Source organism: Sinocyclocheilus grahami, unplaced genomic scaffold, assembly GCF_001515645.1.
Source record: "Sinocyclocheilus grahami isolate Dianchi unplaced genomic scaffold, SAMN03320097.WGS_v1.1 scaffold161.1, whole genome shotgun sequence".
NCBI lineage: Eukaryota > Metazoa > Chordata > Actinopteri > Cypriniformes > Cyprinidae > Sinocyclocheilus > Sinocyclocheilus grahami.
Window position 1 is genome coordinate 1079940 of NW_015505340.1, and position 17867 is coordinate 1097806.

General features: G+C 35.7%; 1 pseudogene; it reads left to right on the forward strand.

Annotated features, from left to right (window-relative positions):
- The first annotated feature begins 12254 nt into the window (after positions 1-12254).
- LOC107592935 (rRNA-processing protein UTP23 homolog) lies at positions 12255-13738 on the forward strand (annotated as a pseudogene).
- Positions 13739-17867: the final 4129 nt, after the last annotated feature.

The following is a 17867-nucleotide window of genomic DNA, read 5'->3' on the forward strand; positions in this document are numbered from 1 at the left end:
GTTTTTAGGAGTGCAGGTTTTCACAAAAAGGACAGCTGTTTTTGTAAAAATGTTTACATTAATATTGAAACATTCGAATATTTGGTTTAATTTTGCACTCTCATCAACTAAAATGTTATTTGAGCAAACTAAAACGATATGCCATTTTAGTCAGAATAACACTGACTAAAATTTAAAAAAATGAGTACGATGTGACAAAATATTGACACATTTTTAAGCATATTTTTGTCCACAGACAAAAAATGTTTTTTTTAAAGAAATACAATTAAACAAATAAATGAAACAATACAAATTCACGATGACCACGCAGTTAGTCCAGAAACATTCAAACACAAGGACGGATGTGCAACCTAGTTGTGAATATCTGTGCTTGTAAACCAGGTTACATAATCAACAGTGGCAATCCATGAACTCTCTCTATTGTTTAATGATAATAATTTCATAAACTGTTCCAATCTAGTTGATATTGGATAATGCTATATTGTAGCGCCTGCTAAATGACAAAGTGGTATGTAAAATAGGATGTTTGAACACTAAAGGAGCCATTCGCCAAAAGATTCTGACAGAAAGATTTAAAAACACATCAAAGAAACAGCCAGAGGGGAAGACAAAAAGCTCACATAGCAATGTGTACGTCCGGATGTGTCAAGTTTCGACAAAGCCCTTGCTCATTGTCTTAGTGGGACAAGGTGACTGGGAGAGCTACAGAGCAAGTGGCATTCACAGGTCGAAAAGAGAGTGATTTCTAACACAAGCCGAAGTCACCAGGGATCCAGAGTGAGAATGAGGCAGGCATTGAGTGCTAGTCCCTGTAGTCCATCTGCCAAGCACTTTGAAACTCAGACACTGCAAAGTCATGAGGAAGAGAAGCAAGAGTCTTCAGCAAGGTGCACAGCAATTAGCTTCTCAGAAAAAAAGTGCATGTACACTCTTAAAAATAAAGGTGCTTCAAAAGGTTCTTCAAGCGATGCCATAGAAGAACCAATTTTGGTTCCAGAAAGAACCATTCAGTCAAAGGTTCCACAAAGAACCATCTCTTTCTTACCTTTTTGTAATCTGAAGAACCTTCTTTCGCCACATAGAACCTTTTGTGAAACAGAAAGGTTCTTCAGATGTTAAAGGTTCTTTATGGAACCATTTAGACAAAAAGGTTCTTCTATGGCATCGTGAAGAACCTTTATTTTTAAGAGTGTACGACCTCGGGCGAGCTTCCATCAGATGGACATCTACTTTGTGTCAGAAGCTATGTAAAAGCTACTTTAAAATATGCTTAAATCTTTAAAGTGACATAAACTGAGTTTTTAGTTATGAAACGGCGATGAAATGTTTTTTTTTTTTAAGAAAAAAAACAGCTTTCAATCGGAGTGGCGGTTGTCTTCTGTTGGCACTTTGGTCTTAGCCAGGAAATGGCACAGCGGGCAATTGTGAGGAATGCTGAAGGACAAACACGAAACCCAGGTTCACTTTACTTCCTGTTGCTTGCCAGAGTCTTATTGTGCGCCCTCTGCACAAACTCAGCCATCAATCTTTTACGCTTGCTGTAGAAGTGCTCCAGGTTTACGGTGAATCAAGTTCTTCTCACAGCCTGTTAATCTGCACTTCACAGCCTGCCGTCGCTGTGCTATTGCTTCGCAGAGGGCCCTCAAGGGCCGTATATAAGCTCCACTCACACTCACCTTCTGTCACGATCTGAATCCACCAAAACGTTGTTGAGAGACTAAATTACTGTGTCTACATCTTTTAAAGACACCTAAAAACATTAGTCATTAAAACACAGGAGAAAAGTTACCTAACATGCCAATGCGGTGGAATTTATCCATTCGTATGATGGGAACCAGCTATTATGATCCTAAACGTACAAGGGATTTAATGCCTAAACCAGATGCATTCTTCCTCTTCCACTTAGTTTATCTTAATCTAAATAGGAAAAAGACAAGGTAACTCAATCATTTATTTTTAAATGAGCATATGTTTTTTTGAGTCCATTTAAATATTTAAATTATGCAGGCAAAAGCAAAAATCAAGCACATGTGGGACAGAGTGCATTGAAAGTCAGTTCACCGCAGTGACTCCTATAAGAGTGGTTTAAGTAAAGGTGAATCAAAATTTCTTGTGACACATTCCTGGTCCTATGCATCATTCATTGGTCTGCAAAGCTGTCAAAGAAACTAATTTTTGCCACTGTAATCTTAAATGAAAATGTAATCTTCAATCAATTTGCTAAAACTCTGAACCTACTTGTCAACAAAAATTTTAATTTTGTCAATAAATTTGGATTTAATTCTTGATGTAAATTTTTGATTATTATACATATAAAGTTATTGATTATTTAAAGATTAGGGGCAATAACAGGAATAAATTACATTTTATAATATATTAAAATAGAAAACAGTTACTTTAAACTGCAATATAATTTCAAGATATTACTGTTTTTACTGTATGCTTTATCAAATAAATGCAGCCTTGGCTTTGTGAGCATAAATGACGTTTTTAAAAAACCTAAATCTTAATTACGGTATTATAAAATTATTATAAACTTTTGACCAGTAGTGTGTGTGTGTGTGTGTGTGTGTGTGTGTCATCTTATATTGCTTACTAAATACATTAGAAAAAGTGCTAATATTGTAATCATTTATATAAAAATATATAAACATACACAGTTTCGTTTATAAGTATACATATTTATAAGATATGGAAAATATATACATATAAAAAGTAGAATACATTAAAATAAAGTAAAATATTCCACAGCCCTGTCTAGTATGCAGTGGCACCCATTGATGCTTCGTTATTGCTCTCACCCTTCAGTGCGTTCAAGAGACAGACAACTCAACGGCACCGTTTGAAAAGATGTAGCGCTGAAGCGCATGAAGAGAAGAGTGACACAGTTCAGTGATTTAAGTGGATAACTGCTGCCCCCTGTTGAGCATCTGCCTCACACCTAGATGACGGGCAATGTTTAGGGAGATTTACTAATATAGAGAATAAACCCTTGACAAAAGCAAAGACAGAACGTGAATGTGTTGGAAGACAAGAGGTTGTAATCATTTATATAAAAATATATAAACATACACAGTTTCGTTTCGTTTATAAGTATACATATTTATAAGATATGGAAAATATATACATATAAAAAGTAGAATGCATTAAAATAAAGTAAAATATTCCACAGCCCTGTCTAGTATGCAGTGGCACCCATTGATGCTTCGTTATTGCTCTCACCCTTCAGTGCGTTCAAGAGACAGACAACTCAACGGCACCGTTTGAAAAGATGTAGCGCTGAAGCGCATGAAGTGAAGAGTGACACAGTTCAGTGATTTAAGTGGATAACTGCTGCCCCTGTTGAGCATCTGCCTCACACCTAGATGACGGGCAATGTTTAGGGAGATTTACTAATATAGAGAATAAACCCTTGACAAAAGCAAAGACAGAACGTGAATGTGTTGGAAGACAAGAGGAAAACATCCTACAAACTGTAAAATTGGGTGTGATTCAGAAGTATGTATATGTGGAGAGATATACACAAATATACATATATATGCCATACAGTTATATTTTTAGCATGAAAAAGGAAAAAAAACCCTGAGGGAATCAGAAATTATTTAAACATCGCCCTGCTATGATTATCATGCATAAGCAGACCTTATTTCACACTGCTTAAAACATACTTAGCTTTTGCCTGAAAGGTCAAATATAAAGAGTTTCCTATAACAGAGTGAGAGAGAGAAAGACAGAAAGAGAGAGCTGAGAAGATACATATCCCTGGAAGGGATTTGTAGGGCTCTCCGTTTAAGCTGCTTACCCACCCTGAAGCAGTCGCCTCTAATCCACCTGCTTTATACATTTAGCTTATTTGTATTCATCTAAAAACTCTGTGAACAGCAGGTCTACAAAATGGAGCACAGCAATAATGCCTGATGCTCAGGTGGCTGAAGCAAAAGGGAAAATACAGCAGATGGTTAATATCATGGTCTTCCTCTATCCCGTCTTAACTCGCTGTTTTACTCCCAGGGGAGGATTAACAAGAAAACTAGCATATCAATAACACCCACATCAGATGCGTTTCCAGTGGCAAATGCTTTTGCCTTGTGGAATAAAATGCAACTGGATTTGGTTACTTCCCTAAGATCCCAAAAAAGTAAAAAAAAATAAAATAAATAATAATAATAATAAATTTAAAATTTTTTAAAAATAAAATAATATCTGATTTGATTATTAAAAACAATGAAGATGTACAGAGAGAGCACTCTAGTGGCTCCCGACAGACACTTTCAATTGATATTGTCAATAGTACCCATCATAACCACCAAATGACAAACCAAGATTATGGCATCTATTAAAGTTTACATGAATGTGCACAAAGCCTCCTATATTTGTTTCATAGGGATGGGGTTGATTTCAAGGGAATGAGAAAGTGACGGCAATAATCAACCACGTTCCAAACGTTTTTCAGCCTTAAAACATTTGAATTTTATTTTTTTAACATAATTTTAAACATCAAACATACTATTTATTTTATATTATAGCAAGTGAATATATATGTTTATAAATAGCCCTGTGTTACAGAAAAGAGACAACTAAACTACTGGTCAAAAGTTGATGGTGGGTATTAATTTTATTTATTTTTTCACCAAGATTGAATTTATTTAATAAAAAAAAAATTATATATATATACCAGGGGGTGGCGAATTCCGGTCCTGGAGAGCCGCAGTCCTGCAGAGCTCAGCTCCAACCCTAATTAAAACTGCCTGTAGCTTCCTAGTAACCCTTCAGGCCTTGATTAGCTTGTTCAGGTGTGTTTGATTAGGGTTGAAGCAAAACTCTGCAGGGCTGTGGCTCTCCTGGACCGACGTTCGCCACCCCTGATATATACGTATATATATATATATATATATATATACACACACACACACTTCTGGTAGTCCATCGTATCCTTCCTCCTCATTTGCGGTGTATCCTTTGATGACTAGAGTCATATCCTTGATCCACAAATTTCAGTACAGGATGGGCAAATAAAGTCAGAAATTGTAGGGGCAGGCATGGCTGTGTGTCTCCTTAATCTTTTTTGTTGTTTCCTTTTATTTCTCTCCGATTCCAAATGCACTATTCCTGCGTGGCAGAGCTGCTTCCAGGTGGTGCGGTTTGCTGCTAATTCTTCCAGGCATGAGGGATTAATTTGGCACTTCCTTAACGATGTTTTAAGCTAGTCTTTATACCGCTTTTTCGGACCCCCTGAGGAACAGCGGCCCCGAATGGAGCTGACCATAAAGGATTAGACGTGGCAAACGATCTTCAGGTAGCCTAATAACGTGCCCAAGCCAGCGTAATTGATGCTCAGTGATTGTGGTTTCCATGCTCTTACGGTTTTGTCCTGGCAAGCACTTCGAAAAACCCCAAAATTCACTGCAAACACCCTATATGGAAACGCTCCAGCAACCTTAGGTGGCAGCTATATATAACCCAGGCTTCACAGCTGTAAAGAAGAGTGGTAATGAAAACAGCTTTATAGATGGTAACTTTAGTAAGCAATTGAAGGTGCTTATTTTGAAATACCTTACGTCGAAGTCTGCCAAAGGCTACAGAGGCTTGCTTTATCTGATTTTCAATTTCGTCATCGAGATTGCAGTCCGCTGATACAATGCTGCCCAGATACTTAAAGGATGGTACTATTGTAAGTGGTTGTTTTTCTATTGTAAAAACAGGCATAGTGGGTGGAGGGCTGAGCTTCCAAGTCAAGAACCTGCATTGCTGAGACCTTGGTAGAGGCCTGGAACCTTCGGATATTAAAGAGGTTTCCATCCAGCCTGAAGTCAACAGTGATCCCACTGCTGCCTTCAAGTTTATCATGCAGGAGCTTTGTGACACATAGGAGGTAGATGTTAAAAATTTAATTTCTGCCGAAGGATGGTGGATGCAGGGCAGTTGATGGTATCAATATATGCTCTGCGCATTGTTTCCAGCATAGACACAATAGTATCGGAGTTCTCATCAAACCCATCTTGATGTTTTCTAGTTTTATAGCCTATAGTGTCAACAGCGGCTTTATGTAGCATTGAGGCCATGGAGGTCCATTTCTGATCAATAGTGTTATCAGAACACAAATATGGAGCCAAAACAAAAAACAAAAAGAACAAAACTCCCAACGATGCATGCATGAGGGACAAAAGAAAAACCTTAGTCAGTAAAATTGTGGGAGAGACAAAACCAACCAAACAAAACAAACATAAAAAACAAGATAACCTTCAGGAAGCCCAAAATGTTTCCTCAAAAGCATCATTCCAGCTCAAAATATGCAAAGAAGGCACACGAACCATCAGCACCTTTAAGTTTGAGCATCAAGACACTGCAGAGAATGTTCTGGAAAGCCCACGGGCACAAAAAAAGAAATCATTCAAACAGCTCCAACTAACAGCAAAAAGGAAGCTGAGCTTTAGTAAAGCTCAAAAACAGGCTGTGGGGCAAGTGGATAGAAAATCAATGAAATTATCAATGGCAGCTTTGCTTGAGGCACCTTGACAGGAAACAGCTTTCTTGGGCTCCAGCCTAAAAACTTCACTGAGCTTGACGGTTTTCAAGAAACAAAGCAAAAACTAAAATTTCTGTGCATTCACAACATTTGGCACTCATTCCCCTCAGCAGCGGGGAGCGAGATAGGAAAGTAAAGCAAGCGAGAAGCTTCCATAAGAATTGAGTTTAATTAGGTTCAGTAAATTTAATGTGGCCGTACAAACAGATTAAGTACAAAAACCCCGCAAAAAAAAAAAAATTGACTTCTGTTCAGGCCTGTAAAATTGAAGCAAAGATCTACAATCTGATGGAACTAATTCTATTCAATTAATTATGACCAAAAAGAATACAGCTGCTTGGTAAATAAGGGTTTACAATAAGACATTGCTGTTTACTTACTTAATAATTATAAAAACTAGACTCTCAGCTAAACTCAGGGTGACTGTGATCATAAACTAGCTCATGACTTTATGAGCACATCGCCAATTTCTGATAAAGTCAAAATGAATACCATCACGCTGCCCAAGCTAACACAACGAAAAACTGACAAAACCCACTACAGTGGATAACAAGGGCATAATTGTTCAACAATGTGGATGTTTTGACTAAAGAGAAAGATGCATTTATCCATTCATTAATTTTAAGACAGACAGTTAGAATTTATCATAATAATATACTTTCAACTTCACAATGGGGAAAAAAGCAAACATAACCTATGCAGGTGCACAGAGGGATGGGTGCAACAAATGTGTGTAACCTAGACACACAACACGACGACTGATGAAAAATGCAGGTGATGAATATGGGACATCAATGTCTATGTTCGTTGATAACAAGGGTCAATATCTCTATAGAAATAAAAATCTACTGGGTTCAATCTTTACAAAAATATCTATTGCCGTGTTAACGTGTGTTAACCCATGTTATTGTTTTCCATAAATGAGCATATGTATGGACAGTAATGGACAAGATGATGAAACAAAATGTATGCCTGTTCAAATAAAATATATATGAAGTGACGTGTGGCCAAGTATGGTGACCCATACTTGGAATTTGTGCTCTGTATTTAACCCATCCAAGTGCACACAAACACACACACTGTGATCATACATCCGGAGCAGTAGGCAGACATCTTGCTGTGGCGCCCGGGGAGCAGTTGGAGGTTCGGTGCCTTGCTCAAGGGTCTCACCTCTGTCAGGGAATTGAGGGTGGAAGAGAGTGCTGGTTATTCACTCCTCCCACCGACAATTCCTGTCGGACCGGAGACCCACAACCTTCGGGTTACAAGTCCAACTCTCTAACCATTCAACCACGACTGCCCTATCTATCTATCTATCTATCTATCTATCTATCTATCTATCTATCTATCTATCTATCTATCTATCTATCTATCTATCTATCTATCTATCTATCTATCTGGGTAGGAGTTTATATGAATACATGTCTGAGGGGAACTTACTGTCTTCAGAAAAGTTTAGATGTTTTTTTTCTATTAATCTTGCCTCTGTATAATGCATATTAAAGTTCATAAGTGCAGCACCACTTTGTTTACAGCGGAAACCAAGGAAACGCTTTAAGCGCCACCTGCTGGCTGAGAGTGAATCTGCGTCTCATTCAGCTCGTCTGCTGTTTCATGCAGATATTTTTATGTATAGTTTCACAAAACTGAAGTCAAACCATTCTGGTTTTGCTTCAAATTTCGAAATTATACAATTTAATTTAGATTAAAAACTGCTCATGTTGCATGTATGAAGCATCTTTGTTTGGATCATGATTAAAATGCAGTGGTTGCCTCTAATTTTAAAAGGAAAGAGCAGAGACAAAGCCTTAGTTTGTTTATATGAAGAGATTTATTTTATTTGTGTTATTTATTTGATTTGGGGGTTGTTTTAAAATTTCTATTTAGTTTTGTTATTTAAATTTACATTATATTTAAATTTTGTCATTTAGCAGACGCTTTTATCCAAAGCGACTTACAAATATGCTATATTAATATATTATTATAGTGTTATATTTCAATTTCACAAAGAAATGTGCAGCATTTTGCCCAAGTAATAATAAAAGGACACATTTAATTTATAATTTGTCTTAAATCTAATTTTGAAAAAAAAATTGAATCGTGAATCGAATCGAATCGTGAAACTCGATTTTGTTCAGATGGAATTCTATCATGGCATCATGAATTCTATCAGATAACAACAGATAAAAAAATAAAAACTGACTGACTCTGCTAGAAATCTTATAATGGGCCAAGGTTGGATCTTATAACAGGACAGTGATCCAAAACAAATATCAAAATCAACACAAAAATGGGTCACTGGGCACAAAACCAAGCTTCTGCTATGGCCATTCCAGTCCTCTGACCTGAACCCTACAGAAAATGAGTGAGGTGAACTGAAGAGAAGACGCACCAGCATGGAGCTGCGAATCTAAAGGGTCTGGAGTGGTTCTGGATGAAGGAATGGTCTCTGATCTCTTGTCAGGTGTTCTCCAAACTCATCAGAGCTGGTATCTTGGCAAAAGGATGATGCAAAATGTACTGAATAAAGGGTATGATTAATTGTGGCCAACGTGTATTAGTGCAGGGCTCGCAAAATTTCTAAATCCCTGGTAACCCTTCGGGCAGGTACTCTTCATATTTTGGTAGCCCAAAAATTAATTTAACTAGTCCAAATAAAAAAAAATATAGAAAATCATATAGGAGTTTAAATGTCAACCAAAAATATTTTTAATACACAAATATCAACAAATATGAAGGAAGGAATTTTATTTCACTATTTACAGGGTATCTGCAGAATTTTTTTAAATAAATATAAGGTAATTTATGACCCATTTTAAGAGCTGCACAAGTAAAATGAACACAGTATGAGTGGTGTTGGACAATGTCTGCGGTAACATACAGTACTGAGCCATAAAATTACATGATTTACAGTTCAGATACAGGTTTTCACAAAAACTAAAATCTTAATTATGTTGAACATAAAAGAAGATATTTTGAAGATTGCTGGTAATCAAACAGTTGGTGGTTGCCATTGACTTCCATAGTAGGAAAAAAAAATACTATGGAAGTCAATGGCAACCACCAACTGTTTGATTACCAGCAATCTTCAAAATATCTTCTTTTGTGTTCAACATAAGAAAGCAACTCATACAGGTTTGGAACGACATGAGTGTGAGTAAATGATGACAGAATTTTCATTTTTGGGTGATCTTTCCCTTTAAGTTTGATACAACTCACTTTAGGAGATACATTTTGGTAGCCCGACTGGAAAACACAATAGCCCCGGGACGTCGGGCTAGCGATTTTGCGAGCCCTGTAGAGTAAAACATTTATTTCATTATGAGATTTCCCTCCCATTTTAAACTCTTATTATCCAGTGTAAGGTTAGATTTTTGTAAATTTTTCAAATAAAAGATCATAAGGATTATTGATATAGATTTTTTTCACAGCCTTCTTTGATCATATTTACCAAGGGTATGAATAATTGAGCACAACTGTATATAAAAGAGAATGTACTTTTTTAATGGAGATTTTACAGTCATCTGTCAGAGGGGCAAACTGAAATTAAACAGTCCTAGTCAAGCGACTATTTACTCTAGCCATGTAAATATGTTCACATGAAATCAAGACAGTCTGCACTTTATAGCTGACAGCTCTGTAGAAAATACATCTCTTTTTGGACAATGCAAACCCAAAAGTAAATGTTGCTAATGTGACCTGTGTAATTAAATAAACCAATAAATTGGCAACAATACACAGCTAAATTTTCTTAATCATATGTGGATCAAAATATTGAAAATATTGTTATTTCAAGTCATTCCTGAAATTAAACTATTAAATTTCTAAATTTTCTAATTCCATTTGCAACTAGCTTTGAAAAAATATTATTATTATTATTATTATTATTATTATTATCAGGGGTGTGAAGTAATGAATAACAAATACTCACGTTACAGTAATTAAGTAGTTTTTATCAGTAATTGTACTTTTTTGAGTAGTTTAAAAATTGTGTACTTTTACTTGAGTACATTTTAAGTGATGTATCGGTACTTTTACTCCACTATTTTCCTCCGTTTGTGGTCTTTACATGCTTATTTTAATTTTATTTTTATCCATCAACGTGATAGGATAGAGAGTAATAGGTCTTGTGACTTTCGTCAAATCAAATTGTGCATAGAAAACTTTAACCGCCAACTGTTTATCATGGCTGCTGGAAGTGCATTATTCAAGCATCAATTCAGTCACATCTTCCTCCAACTTAATATGTTAAGGTACATTTTGGATTTCTGCTTACTAAATGATTTGTATATATGCTTGCCTATCTACACGGCCTGAAATTTGGTGTGCGGTTGCGGGTATTGCATACAGTGTTAACTCCCGCAAGTGCCACGTTCGGTAAATTCCCACTCACTTATAAAACGTGTTTTCCTTTGAAAAAGTTTCCCCAGAGATACCTCGCTATTTAATGTATTATTCCTTACAAATTGTATTATCAGCATAACAATTCGAGTAAATGTGTAAAAGGTATGGCATGAATTTGCCATCATTCTAGAACAATGTGCATCTATGTTAAAATTGTAACAAATTACCAAGTTTAGTTATTCTTATTTCTTTATTGCAAAACGCTAAAACTGGCACCGTTTTGGAGAGAAATGGGCTCTCATTTTAACCCATATCATGGTGTGTGATGCTGAACAATGAGTTTCTAATGGTGTTAGTATTTGCACTGTTCTAAACATTAATATTTTGTGCAACAACGGCATATGCAGTCTCAGTGGCCTTACACATGATTTTAAATCTATTTTTTCAAACTTTATGATTTAAATGGGGATGATTGTACTGAGAATAACTTTCATCTTTTCTTCAACTGAATACTGTTTCCGTGCTGTTTTGATGTATTTTAAAGAGTTGGCAGTCAAAATTAAAACTGCTGGATGAAAGATATTCTTCATTCTTTATGACAAATAAGATATTGTGAATTACAGAATGTACAACATTTTTAAAAAGTATAAATTGCTGTAGACAGCGTTTATTATGAGGGGGTAGAATCCACAGCTCAGTACTCACTACTCAATACTCATGAGTACTTTTAAATAGGCTACTCTTTTACTCTTACTCAAGTAGTTTTTTTGGACAAGTACTTTTACTCTACTCACACTACATTTTTTGGAAGGTAATGGTACTTTTACTTGAGAATATTTTTTCAGTACTCTTTCCACTACTGATTATTATTATTATTATTATTATTTCTAGTTTGGCATATTCAGTCTGCAGACACGTTTAAACACCAGAGTTCACTTTCTGAGCACTCAGCTACATTGATTCTGTTAAACGTGGACTTACCAGTCCTTCGATTTGGATTTGTTTGACGGGAGAATCCAGAGTTTTTCCAGACGGGGTATCTTTTCGGGATGTCATCTTCTCAAGCGCCAGGGATACACAACACAACCGCTAAACCGGTGCTTTCCGTGTTGAACCTGATAGCGATGAATGAGGCATTCATTGGAATCGGGTCTTTTCAATGCAATGGGTTGAACCGGTAAAAAAAATAAAGCGATTGAAAAAAAATTTATCAAAACATGCATAAACATTTTCAACTGAGAGATATACATTTAGTACTGCTTACTGTAAAATCATAACCTGTTTGTGTTCCAATTAATTTGTAGCTTATCTTGGTTGCAATTTCTGAACCGGGGACCGTAAAGTACACAGCTTTATTTATTGAAAACGTTAATTTTATTGTTAATGTTCGAGAATGGCGTGAGCTTCCTCCAACAGTTTTGTTGACATATTTACAAAAATCAAGCGTATCAATCCTCACGTGGTCGGGTTTATTGATATTCTGCTCTTATCCTGTCAAGATAATCTGTTCGTTGAAACTGTCTGAGCTTTATGTATTAATAATTCACCATGAAGATAAAACGCCAGAAACACGCGAAGAAAACAATCAGTTTTTATAAGTACAACTTTTGCTTTAGGGAACCTTTCCAAATATTAATTTATGGGACGTTATGTCAGGCGGCGTTAAAGAATAAGATTCAAATCAAAGAGCAATTGCCAAAGTATCTCATGGGAGAAGTTCAGCTCTGTACCACAAAGTAAGTTAATGCGATTTTTATTTCTAGTAATGATATCGGTGTATTAGTTCTTGTATAGGCTAATACCATAGTTGTTCTGTTCTTTGCAGCAGCGCCTTGAAGGAACTTGAAACTCTTGCAAAAGACCTCTATGGAGCAAAACTCATCTTACAGAGATTTCAGATCAGGAATTGCAAACACATGAAAGATCCATTACCTGCATCAGAGTGTTTGTTGTCAATGCTTGGGGAGACAAATCCACACCACTACTTCACTGCAACTCAGGTAAGGAAAATATAAAAATTGTAAAATAATAAAAAAGATTAATTAATAACACACAATTATCCTTATTACCAGGATCAAGAGTTGACGACGGCCCTGAAGAAGATTCCTGGGGTTCCTCTGCTCTACATTATCCTCAACACCATGGTGTCAGACAAGCCCTCTGAACGTTCGCTGAAGCATGTTGAAGCGGTTCAGCTGGGTGAGTTAGTGAGCCCGTCACAACAGTTAAGCATCCAGAGATGTCAATGCTTGGGGAGACAAATCCACACCACTACTTCACTGCAACTCAGGTAAGGAGGGGGGGGGATATATATTTTGTAAAATAATAAAAAAGATTAATTAATAACACACAATTATCCTTATTACCAGGATCAAGAGTTGACGACGGCCCTGAAGAAGATTCCTGGGGTTCCTCTGCTCTACATTATCCTCAACACCATGGTGTCAGACAAGCCCTCTGAACGTTCGCTGAAGCATGTTGAAGCGGTTCAGCTGGGTGAGTTAGTGAGCCCGTCACAACAGTTAAGCATCCAGAGAGAGAAGGAGGGTCTCCGCAAAGACCGTAATGACAAGAGAGGCAAAAAAACGTAAGAGGAAATCCTGCAATCCCAACCCACTTAGCTGCCTGAAGAAAAAGAATAAACCCATGCCTCAGCAGCCCAAAAAGACAGACGGAGAGAAAACGAAGCGGAATAGACATAGGAAGCGAAGACCTGCTGGGGGACCCGGCAGTGGCAGTCAGCTCCAATCCCACAACTGCCTAGAGACAAGCCTTGCTTCTACAAGAGTACCATTTATTGTTTGTTTCTAAGCATTCTTATTGTAAATTTTGTCCTTTTCCCAGACCATGCATTTATGCTACCAAACCACTTGTTTTGTCTAATAAACAAGTGTTTCTTTTATTATCAGTACCTGTTTTTTTTGTTTTTGTGACTGTTTAAGGTTTAATTATTTGAGATTAGATTAGATGTGCACTTTGTGTTTTTATAATGAGGAATATATGACCAGACATGAAATTCACAAATATAATACGAAATATATAGAGAAAGAGAGAGCATATATATATATATATATATATATATATATATATATATAGTTTATTCATTTAAATATGTAATTTAAAAAAAAGAATTACATAGTGATAAAATTCACTCCCAAGGAGAAACTTTTAAATGATCAAATATTTAGAGCTTAAAATAATTAGAAAAATATTTATTCACTATAGTAATTTCATAAATTATTTTTTTATTCATAATTTGTTACTGAAAGTTGCAATTTTAAAAAACCCAGATATATATGTATATATATATATATATATATATATAAACATTTTATACATTTTTTTTATCATTTTATATTTGTTAAATACTGTAGGAAATGTTCAAATATGATTAATAATAAATTTGTTACAAAGTAATAATGTTTTAATTATATTATTTGATAATAATGAAATTTAATTTAAAAGTCAGAATTTGAGGAATCAGTTGAGGGCAGATGGGAGTTTATATGTATTTTTATTTATTTTTACCACAAGAGGGTGGTATAGCTTCCAAGAGCCAATCTTATGTCCTGGTCTGGTCTTATGTCCAATAACTGATCTTGTGAGGACTGCGTTTATTGTTACATTACATTAATATTACTTCCCAATGCTTTTGCATGGGAATTAACCAAATGCACACTATGTTTTGATGTAGGTAATTTTATCAAATTGGCTAAACATTTTGTAGGACACTAGAGTTTTAAGTCTGGTGAGTCATGCATGGCAGAGATTCTGAAAGAAAACCGAAAGGCTAGACTCTCTTTTCATGGATGAAGAGAAGTTGGTCCCATTCTGTCTCTTTGAATGTCTGTAACCTCAAAGAATTTGTTGGTTTGATCTACTGGGTTTAAATATAGCCTCAATTGTGTCCACTATTTTTGTCCCGAGTTGGGATGTATTGCTTATTTGTGCAGGTTGCTTGGGGAACGCAGAGAGGACATGACAGCATGCGGCTCCAAATGGCTGCCTGGGCGCTCATGTTCGTCAGCGGTTCACAACCATTGACTTTAGATCCATACTTTGAGGATAAACATTGGCTATTGTGAGAAGAAAATATATTAGTTAATACTAATATCTGCATGGGATCAAAAATCAAAGGCTATGGCCTGACAAATGTAATTTGTGATCTATTCAGGCCGCAAATGTCCACTTGCTATTTACCATCCTACTATTGCCAAGGACATTCCATAGACTCCAGCAGTCTTCACTAGTACTTACCGCGAAGCCATAGCAACTCCATATTCACACGTCATCTATTCAACTGCATTGAACATTTACAAAGCTCATAGCAAATCAGAAACACTGCAGGCGAGGCTGACGTCAGTCTCTCTACGTCACTCCCTTGCACATAAACAGACTTATGTCGCATGTAAAATCAGAGTGTGCGCGTGTTTATGGCGTAGCAGGGGGTGAAGGGAGGGGGTGTTTTAAGTATCCATCCCAGAACGGACTCACCAGTGGTGGACAGAGTGTTTCAGTGACAGGGCTGAATCTACAGCTGACAAGAAGAACAGAGAGCTCTCTGCACCTCATCAGCACTTCTAGAAACAATGGAAGTCGTTCTTACCAGACTGAGAGATTTCTCCTGTAAAGAAATTTCTTTTGATCACTGTAAAGCAGCAGTAATGTGCAGGGATCATTCCTCTTCCCAGGAGGTGCGCAGAGGGAAGTGTATGGCTGGAGAGGGGGATGCAGGCCGGCTGGACATTGAGACTGCACTGGCCTGGTTGAGGAAGGAGCTGGTAAGATTTCATTTAGTACAGTTTACTACATTATCAGTCATTTGGACACAAATATGAGGCAATTTTGTTTTCCCATGATAACACTTTGCCCTCAGCAAGGGCATAGATCCCAGGGGCCGGTGGATTTTTAGGAAAATATCAAAAATTATTAACTGTATTATAATGTAATATTATAATTATTTTATCTGGTGTAAGTCTTACTTTTTATTTAGTTCTTTTGTCATATTTTGCAATAGAGTTTTTGTTTTCAACCTCTTTCATATGAAGAATAATCTATGATTAATCTAGCTTTTCACACAAATCTTAATTTATACATTTTTATTTATTTTAAATTTTGACAGATTAATTATTTAATGTTAAATAATTATTATATTATAATGATAAAATATGTTTCTACATATAAATTATAGTTCCAAAGTGTGGGGTCAGTAAGATATTTTTTAATTAATAATTTTGTTCAGCAAGGATTAGGGCTGCACAATTAATCAAATTTCTAATCATACGGATGCCACAATTACGTAATGTTTCAAAGCAGCAATTAATTGTAAAAGTCCACTTATGTTATTCTGCATAAATTTGTTTTCATTTATTTATTTATTTTTGTTTTAGTATAACATTATAAAACCATGCATATTTTTACTTTTTTTATTTAAAGAAGAAACCAATTCAATGTATAGTTCACATTTGAGGCTTAATACTATAGAAAAGCAATAAAAGTTTATCAGTGTTTTCAGCTTGTTTATTTTCATCTAAAAATATGGCATGTGGTTGCTTCAAACAATGGTATAAAAATCATTCAATGTGAATTGTGATTATATGATGTGTAATAATCGCAATAACAATTTCAAGGAAATAATCGACAATTATGAATTTTGTCATAATCATGCAGCCCTAAGGATGCATTAAACTGATCAAAATTGACAGTAAAAATAATTATTGTATAATATTTCCATGGACTTCAAATTCAAATAAATGCTTCTTTTTTTTTACTTTCTATTCATCAAAGAATTCCGCAAAAAATATTAAGCAGCACAACTGTTCTCAACATTGATAATAATAAGAAAAGTTTCTTGAGCTCAAATCAGCATATTAAAATTTGTGAAGGATCATGTGACACTGACCGGAGTAATGACTGCTGAAAATTCAGATTTGCCATCACAGGAATAAACTACATTCTAAAATATATTAAAATAGAAAAAGGTTATTTTAAATTGTAATAATATTTCACAATATTACTCTTTTACTGTATTTTTGATCATGTATATGCAGCCTTAATTGGAGAACATAAGAGACTTATAATATAATAGATGTATAATTTGTATTAATTTTTTTTGTATATTTTACCTTCTCCTTGTGTATAGTGGATCTTCTGTGTGGTCTAAGCATTTCATGAATGTCTATTGATGTAAACATAGGTCATGTTGTTTCAAACTTGAGTAAAATCAAATGTCAGCTTGCGTTTTTTAAAAATGTTACTCCTCATGTGTAAACAATTACTACCATCTTGTCATTAACATTCATGTTGTGACCCTTACAACATCCCGGGGGTTAAATACTAAGCAGGCCCATTCTCAGTAAATATATTGCTTGGCATTTACAGCCTCTGTACTCATGGCATGTCATGGCAACCTTTCACAAAAGACACCACAGAAACCCTGTAAGAGGAGCTAATATTATGTCTTACTGGTCTATATTCATCACTTTAGTACAGTGGGTATAGAAAAGAAGCACCCCCTTTAAAATAATCACATTTTCTTGCTTTGCAGCCTGAAATGAAGGCGGACACAGTTTTTGTTTTATCCAGTATTTACTCAGTGCAACTTATAACATCCAAATGAAAGCTATAACACCAAAATGTCAGAAAAAACATTTAAAAATCCATAATTGCTGAGAACCAGAATCACCTTAAAATGACTTGTAAACTCAATCAGGAGTAACTAATCACCTTGTCAATGGCACACAAAGCCATTTGACTTTCAACTGTGATCAGCTGTGGTCATTTTGATTAGCTCAGCATGAAAAGAGCTTTCCTGGAGCATTTCAGTTCTTGGTAGTGCAACTGAAGCAAACAATCCACTATGGGTGGCAAGGCACTGTCAAAAGATCTCTGGGATAAAGTTGTGGACAGGCACAAGTTGGGAGGTGGATACAAATAATATTTCAAAGGCTTTATCAATGCCTAGAAGTACAATAAAGTCTATTATTAAAAAATGGCA